Here is an 8,600-nt window from a genome sequence, read left to right as displayed (position 1 = left end):
TGCTTCCTTGGAGACTAGGACGCGGAACAATGGCTTCAAACTACAAGAGAGGAGATTTCATCTGAACATGAAGAACTTCCTGTATGTGAGAACCGTTCAGCAGTGGAACCCTCTGCCCCAGAGTGTGGTGGTAGCTCCTTCTTTGGAAGTTTTTAAACAGAGGCTGGATGGCCATCTGTCAGGGGTGATTAGAATGCAATATTCCTGCTTCTTGGCAGGGGGGTGGACTGGATGGCCCATGAGGTCTCTTCCAACTCTTTGATTCTATGTTCTGTGAATCTTAGTGGCAAATATGAAGTACTTCGGCCACATCATGAGAAGACAGGAAAGCTTGGAGAAGATAATGATGCTGGGGAAAATGGAAGGAAAAAGGAAGAGGGGCCAAACAAGGGCAAGATGGATGGATGGTATCCTTGAAGTGACTTGACTTTGAAGGAGCTGGGGATGGCCACAGCCGACAGGGAGCTCTGGCATGGGTTGGTCCACGAGGTCTTGAAGAGTCGGAAGTGACTGAATGAATAAACAACAACAACAATACAAATTCTTCTTACATTGCTCAGATTTTGGAAACTGAGAAGCAGGTGGGAGGACCTTTATCGCCAAAATCTACTTTTTTTCCTTCGCTTTCCCCACAATTTTGCCATGTTGTACCTTTTCTTGCTGCTTTTTAAAACAGTAGCTTAAGCAGCCACCAAAAAAGATGAAATTATCACACAGATAATTCCATTATTGTCTCTCTGCGTTTACAAGAATACAATGTACTGGAGCAGCTGATCCAGTTTGCAGTATTGGAACAATGTACATAGTCCCAGGGAATCAATATTACTAGGATTCCTAGAATGCATATTATAGGATGAAGTCAAATGGGACAGCAAGACAAACTTTCGTCTACTCTTTCCCTCAAAGAAGAAAGTAAAGAGAGAGGGAGATGGAGAAGGATGGCCAGAAAGGTAGATGAATTCTCCTTCCTGATTGACAGCCTTCCCTGTCCAATCCCATGCTCCTGCATCCCACTCTTTTGGCCCCATCCTTTGCTGGAGAGGCATTCTTTTTGTTAATGAAAGCTCTTCCCACTCACCCTTTTCACTCCTTTGGGACTTGGAAGCGGTTTGAAGGAAGGGGGGCACAGGTTTGGGTGAGGGGCTGTAGTTATCCATCCATCCATCGCCTTCCCTGCACCAATCGGAACAGCCCTCTGCTTGCCTAGCAGCCAATGGAATACTTCAAGCATCATGTCTAATTCATGTGTTGCCTTGCCTTTCCCAGAGTGGAATTCTATTTTTTAATAGGAAGTACCCACTTTTGAGGTGGGATTTTTTTCTATCAGAAAAAATTAAATATTTCCTTACTGAAGGTGTGGGGGAGTTTCAAGCACTCCCCCTTTAAACAATAGCTTTTGTCGCTGACCGGCTGTAGCAGGAAAGGATCAACAGCAACCGAGGAAATATTTTGTTTGGGATTTTAAAAAAAATTGATCAAGGTAAGTGTGAGATTTGTGTACGGGACTATAGGACAGACTGTGTGCCTATAGGAGCCAGAGCTGAGTGTGTCAAATGAGGCTAAGGTGGTTCAAGAAAGTAGATAATGGCAAATACTGCTGGGAGAGGGGGGTTGTTGTTGGTTGTTGGGTAAGGAAACTATATTTTAAAGGATACGGTTATGTGTATATGTAATGTACCCAAATCATGAGAACATGCTTTCTTCAAAGACTCGGGAGTGCACTCTATATGTCTGTTTCAAAGTGTACATTTTTGCCTCTGAGGTTATACATGTCATGTCTATACCCCACTGTGATAACCAAATCAAACCCCTTGGCCATCATTACTTTGGGGGTGTGGGAGAAGGGTTAACCACTCTCTGCTGCAAAAGGGGTTGGCTAGGGTTGTGCAACACAGATGGATCTTATTCTGGTGCAAGCGCACCCCAGTGTGAGTCTCAGATGGAAGGGTTGTGTTGGAATTCAGATCAGATGTGGCTTTGCTCTTTGGGATGGTTTGGGAGGAAAGTGGCCCCCTGATGCGTGTGTGAGATGAGTTGATCACTGTACAGCTGATTTTTAGTTGCGCCTAGAATATATTTAATTATATATGACAATGCTTTCAGTCCCTTTGCAAATTCTTCTGGATTTTCTCGAATGTGTTTGTGAATGCTTGAGCTTGCATTGACGATTGCATTGATATAGATGCCTTTTTTTAATCCTGGTGGATTGTTTGCTATGTGTTGGAGACTGTTGTGTGTTGCACCTCTGTGTGCTTTTCTTGGTGTGTGTGTGTGTGTGTGTGACTGCTGCTGCAGTTCTCGGCATGTGACAGACCCTTTGTGGGTGCATATCGAATCACAGGTTGTGCATTATGTCTCTTTCAGCTTTGGGTCTGTGGTCGTTTCAGTTGCAGGGTTTGGGCAGGTTGGGAATATGTTACTTGGCTGTGTCTGTGTTCCTTTGGGACACATCTCTTTGGTTGAGATTAACAGCTTTTAAAAGATTGCTTCCTGTCACATTTACACATGAGGATTACTTGCGTCTTCCTCTCTCCCGGTCCTAATCTCTTTTACACACACGCACACACACTGAATGAAGATGATATAAGCTGACTCTTCTGATATTTCACCGGCTGGCAAAGCCGGCATAAATTAACCACAGCACTTCACCACTCCCTCCCCCTTTCCCCGACTCCCTGAGGGCTGCCGCACTGCACTAGTGCTTGAATTTTAGCAGAGGAGCTGATCCAACAAGAAGAAACAGGTGCATTGGGCTCTTATTTCTTAGTGTCAGTACATGTGCGTGTGTATGTGTGTGTGTGTATATATATATACACACACACATATATATATATACACACACATACATACACATGGAGCCCCCAGTGGCGCAATGGGTTAAACCCTTGTGCTGGCAGGACTGAAGACCGACAGGTCAAAGGTTCGAATCCAGAGAGAGCATGGATGAGCTCCCCCTGTCAGCTCCAGCTCCCCATGTGACATGAGAGAAGCCTCCCACAAGGATGGTAAAACATCAAAACGTCCCCTGGGCATCCTTGCAAATGACCAATTCTCTCACACCAGAAGCGACTTGCAGTTTCTCAAGTTGCTCCTGACACACACACATATATATATGTGTGTATGTGTGTGTGTGTGTGTGTGGATTTGAAAAGAGAGGGGTTTGTGCATGCATGTGTACTAACAAGTCTGTGTTTGCGTGTGACCAAAGATAACGATGAACCCACACAAACACACACACAGATTGTGAGCATGACCTAGACTGCACTAACACATACATCAGGAAAAGAGATTGTCATGTGTGCTTGTCATCTAATGCACAGGAAAAGAGAGCCATATGTGTATGAAGTCCTTGCGTACACATGGAGTTATGCTGGGAGTGAGCACATGCTTCTTAAGTGTATAGCGGCAGAGACCAAGTTACAAACAGCCGATTTACAAATGACTCATGGTTAAGAACGGGGGTGAGACAATAGAAAGGGAGAGAAATCTACCCCTCAGAAGGGAAATTCACTCTGGAAAGAGTGATCATAGGGAAAAGATGTGACGAAATGAAAATGATGTGCAGTTCACGTTTGATCAGCCCACACATTGCCTTACCAGAGAAAGAAAATATGCGACACAGATGAACAATAAAAAACAAGCAGTTTACTTTTCGTAGTTTCAGAACAACTTATTCACAATCATGTGATCAGTTCCATGGACTCACATAATGTCCTTTTATGAGAGATTTAAAATGGTCTTTCTTTGTCCATGTGGAAAAACTTCTTCAACAGCTCATGAAGTAAGAGCACACTCCAAACTCTGTCTCTCTCTGCTTCACTCTGCTTCTCTCTGAGCACCTGCATAGTTCAAGCCTGAAAAATGCAACAGTATCCAAAAGTCCCAGGCTCAGCCATCACCCTAGGCACAGGCTTCATGCATCTTATTTTACAGTTCTCACACACTAACTGATTTCTTTACATGCTCTATCAAAAGATGTCTCCACTGAAGCTTTACCACCAATCCTTGTTTCCACAAGAAGCCAATTTTTTCAAAATCCAGGGACAGAAAGTGAGGTGAAATCTTCTGAACAGCGGCACAAACACCAAAGCAAAGGTCACAAGGGTGTTAACCTTTCCCTATGCTATCCAAACCTAAAATTATATATGTTTTCAGCTGCAATGATACTTAAAAAATGTATGAATTGAGATACAAATTCAACTTGCTTGTAACTTGGGGACTACCTGTACCCTGAGTTATGCCTAGGTGAACAGCAACTCACGTCCATGAAAATGGGGGTTGTGTGAGGGACAACACTGGAGTTGAGACTCTTCTTATTTTGATTCATAAAGTCCAACGTGTAGTGATGTCTCCAGGTGTTTTGGACTCCAACTCCCACCATTCCCAAGTTGGGTCCTCCAGGTGTTTTGGACTTAAGCGGCTGAGCGGGAAAAGGAAGGGGCCTGAGGTGTTAGGAATGGTGGGAGTTGAAGTCCAAAACACCTGGAGGACCCAACTTCGGCCATACCTGCTCTATATCATCATAACTCATGGAAACATCAGCCTTTTCTCTATCCATTTCCAACGAAGTGGCCGCCACAGACAAAATCTGAGGCAGAGGCTGATCCCACTCACAAGTGTCTGGAAGGGGAATCATACACAGTAAGAGGAGGGAGCTGTCACCGGAGGAGGTTATCTGGGGGCACTCCAGGTAATCTGTGATGGACAGGTGTGACAGAAGGGGGAGGCGGGTGGACAGAAGGAAGGAATTGGGGCAGAGTCTAATAGGACATACGAGGCGTGATAAAAACTCTGAAAGGGACGATGGATCTGGTTTGCTCCTAGCGACAGAGAACAAAGGGATTGGGATTAGCTTTGATACGTTATGAAGCCAAATAGCGTGCCCTGTAATACGTGGAAGATATGTAAAGCTTCTGCCCTCCACCCCTCGTCCAGTTTCTTGAGTCTCCCCCGAATGGTTTTTGTTGCCCTGAGGAAAGTCTTTGGTTGTGAAGGAAGGAGGGTGATGATGGGGAGGAGGAGAGAATGGACTCTGCAGTTTCCATGGCAACGTTGCCATGGAAACAGCAAGGCTGCCTGGATCCTGTCAGATGAATGAGGACCAGTTTATTGGGGGAAGATGGGGAGAGGGGAGAAAAGGGATGGCGGTGGGGAGACAACTCCCATTCGACTCCCATTCGCCTCAAGAGCCACATGTTTTGTATACAATATAAATGGGATTGCTTGTGGGATTTTTGGAGAGAGAGAAGAGGATGCTGAGGTTTCTTGTAGGTTTCGATGACTTTTGGTTTATGAAGTAATAGTAGTAGTAGTACGTAGTTTTTTTTTATTTCTGTGTCAGCGACTTGAGAAGCTGCAAGTCCCTTCTGGTGTGAGAGAATTGGCTGTCTGCAAAGACGTTGCTCTGGGGATGCCTGGATGTTTTGATGTTTTTGCCATCCTTATGGGAGGCATCTCTCATGTCCTCACATGGGGAGCTGGAGCTGACAGAGGGAGCTCATCCTCGCTCTCCCCAGACCTGTTGGTCTTCAGTTCTGCCGGCACAAGGGTTTAAACCACATAGTGAGTTGAAGAACATAAACATGGAGTTTGGCTCCCAACGTATGTCACATAGAGGAAGGGGACAAGTTTATGTAATGATGCTCTGGAACAGGGGTCCACAACAGGGGGCCAGGTCACAGTTCCTCAAACTGTTGGAGGGCCGGATTATAATTTGAAAAAAACATGAATGAATTCCTATGCATGCCACATATCTTATTTGTAGTGCAAAAATCACTTAAAAACAATACAATAATTAAAATGAAGAACAATTTAACAAATATAAACTTATTAGTATCTCATTGGGAAGTGTGGGCCTGCTTTTGGCTCATGAGATAGGACTGTTGTCGTTGTTGTTGTGTACTTTCAAGTCATTTCATACTTAGGTTGACCCTGAGCGAGGCCGGATAAATGACCTTGGAGGGCCGCATCCGGCCCCCGGGCCTTAGTTTGAGGACCCCTGCTCTGGAAAGTAGGACACAATGGAGCAATGGATTCCAATGGCAGGAAAGAAGATTCCATCAAAACATTAGGAAGAATGTCCTGTCAGTAAGAGCCGTTCAGCAGTGGAATACACTGCCTTGGAGCGTGGTAGAGTCTTACCTATATAAATAAAAATGTAATGTTCATTTGTGGGATTAACATAACTCAAAAACCACTGGATGAATTGACACCAAATTTGGACACAATACACTTATCAGGCCAATGTGAGACCATCACTCATAAAAACACTGAAAAACACAGCAAAAGAGACTTAAAAAATTAAAAAAAAAATACAATGCATGCACAAAACCACGTATATACAAATACACAAAAAACACATATACACAGACCAAGCCACAGCAACGCATGGCAGGGGGCAGCTAGTGTATATAAATAAAAATGTAATGTTCATTTGTGGGTTTAACAGAATCCCAAAACCACTAGATGAATTGACACCAAATTTGGACACAATGCACCTATCAGGCCAATGAGTGACCATCACTCATAAAAACACTGAAAAACACAGCAGAAGAGAGTTAAAAAGCCAAAAAACAAAAATACATTACAACGCATGCGCAAAACCACACATATATACGCAAAGACACATATATAAACAAACAAAACACATATACACAGACTGGGCCACAGCAACGCGTGGCAAGGGATGGCTAGTAGAATCATAGAATCAGAGAGTTAGAAGAGACCTCGTAAGCCATCCAGTCCAAACTCCTGCCAAGAAGTAGGAAAATCGCATTCAAAGCACCCTGACAGATGGCCATCCATCCTTCTTAAAAGCCTCCAAAGAAGGAGCTTCCACCACACTCTCAGGCAGAGAGTTCCATTGATGAGCAGCTCTCACAGTTAGGAAGTTCTTCCTCATGTTCAAGTGGAATCTCATTTCCTGTAGTTGAAGCCATTGTTCCATGTCTTAGTCTCCAGGGCAGCAGAAAACAAGCTTGCTCCCTCTTCCTTATGACTTCCCCTCACATATTTATACATGACTCTCATCATGTCTCCTCTCAGCCTACTTTTCTTCAGGCTAAACATGCCCAGCTCTTTAAGCCACTCCTCATAGGGCTTGTTCTCCAGACCCTTGATCATTTTGGTCGCCCTCCCCTGGACACATTCCAGCTTGTCAACCTCTCCCTTCATCTTCTTTCTGGAGGTTTTCAAACAGATGCTGGATGCCCATCAGTAGGGAATGCTTTGATTGTGTTTTCTTGCATGGCAGAATGGGGTTGGACTGGGTGGCCCTTGTGGTCTCTTCCAACTCCAGGGTTCTATGATTCCATGAGTAACTACTCTGTCTTTTGAGATCATGCCTTCCAACATTAACACTGAGTGCACACGATCCATACAAGGCAGCCAATACTGCTGGTTCACATGGACAGCATTCTGGACAGTCTGCTGATAACAAGTACAGTATAAATCAAGTTCAGAGGTAAAGCTCATCCTGGAGCAAATCCTCTTTCTCCCCTCCCTGTAGTAATATGATGAACATGACGGATATGATTGGAAGTCGGTTCTTGTCAGATCGCTTCCATCAGATCCCCATATATCATATTAGTCCTCTCGTGGGCACAAGCGTGCAGACAACCCTCTGCTGCCTTGCAGTGACGATGCTCAGGATGGAAATTTGTGAGTAACCCTATCCTCTTTCTGGCTGCATGTGTCAGCGGGCAAAGATTTCTGGGTAACCGATGGTTCTGATAATAAATGGCATCACTTTCAGGGCCATGTCGGGAGTGATTTCTTGGAATCCTTTCCCCGTCTTCTTTTGTACTTACTGTTTAATTGAATTGGTTTAATCAGTAAATCGATCAAATTGAACCAGTAAATTAATAAAACAGAAGCCCACTTTAATCATTCTGGCTGCAAGTTAGAAGCACATTCATTTATTTCACGTTCGTTCTGGTTTTCCACACTAAGAGAGAATTTAGAAGATGTTAAAAATATCCATTCTAATAAGGAATAGCGTGCGTGTGCCCTCAAATTGACTTATGGCAGCATTTCTCAATCTGGGGTTCGAGACCCCTGTGGAGGTCGCGAGGGGTGTGACAGAGGGGTTGCCAAAGACCATCAGAAAACACAGTATTTTCTGTTGGTCATGGGGGTTCTAATGGGTGGGAAGTTTAGCCCAATTCTATCATTGGCGGGGTTCAGAATGCTCATTGATATTAGGCGAACTATAAATCCCAGCCACTACAACTCCCAAGTGTCAAGGTCTATTTCCCCCACACTCCACCAGTGTTCACATTTGGGCATATTGAATATTTGTGCCAAGTTTGGACCAGATATATCACTGTTTGAGTCCACAGTGCTCTTTGGATGTAGGTGAACTATAACTCCAAATCTCAAGGTCAATGCCCACCAAACCCTCCCAGTATTTTCTGTTGGTTATGGGAGTTCTGTGTGCCAAGTTGGGTTCAATTCCATCACTGGTGGAGTTCAGAATGCTCTTTGATTGTCGGTGAACTATAAATCCCAGCAACCACAACTCCCAAATGACCAAATCAATCCCCCCCCCCCAACCCCACCAGTATTCAAATTTGGGCATGTCGGGTATTTGTGCCAAATTT

General features: G+C 44.3%; 1 protein-coding gene across 4 annotated transcripts in view; it reads left to right on the top strand.

Annotated features, from left to right (window-relative positions):
* The first annotated feature begins 1,061 nt into the window (after positions 1-1,061).
* SHISA7 (shisa family member 7) overlaps positions 1,062-8,600 on the top strand; it is a 50,490-nt gene continuing 42,951 nt past the window's right edge. For 2 of the 4 annotated variants that reach the window (XM_060780383.2, XM_060780380.2), the window contains exon 1: positions 1,063-1,480. The gene's annotated coding sequence lies outside the window, so the exon portion shown is untranslated. Of the gene's footprint in view, positions 1,481-7,598; positions 7,660-8,600 lie in introns of those variants that run through there. The other 2 variants (XM_060780384.2, XM_060780382.2) reach the window with 2 other exon arrangements.

The sequence above is a fragment of the Anolis sagrei genome, chromosome 6 (genome assembly GCF_037176765.1).
Source record: "Anolis sagrei isolate rAnoSag1 chromosome 6, rAnoSag1.mat, whole genome shotgun sequence".
In the NCBI taxonomy this organism is placed as follows: Eukaryota; Metazoa; Chordata; class Lepidosauria; order Squamata; family Dactyloidae; genus Anolis; species Anolis sagrei.
Note: the sequence above shows the minus strand (reverse complement) of the source record. Positions and strands in the feature narration are given on the sequence as shown.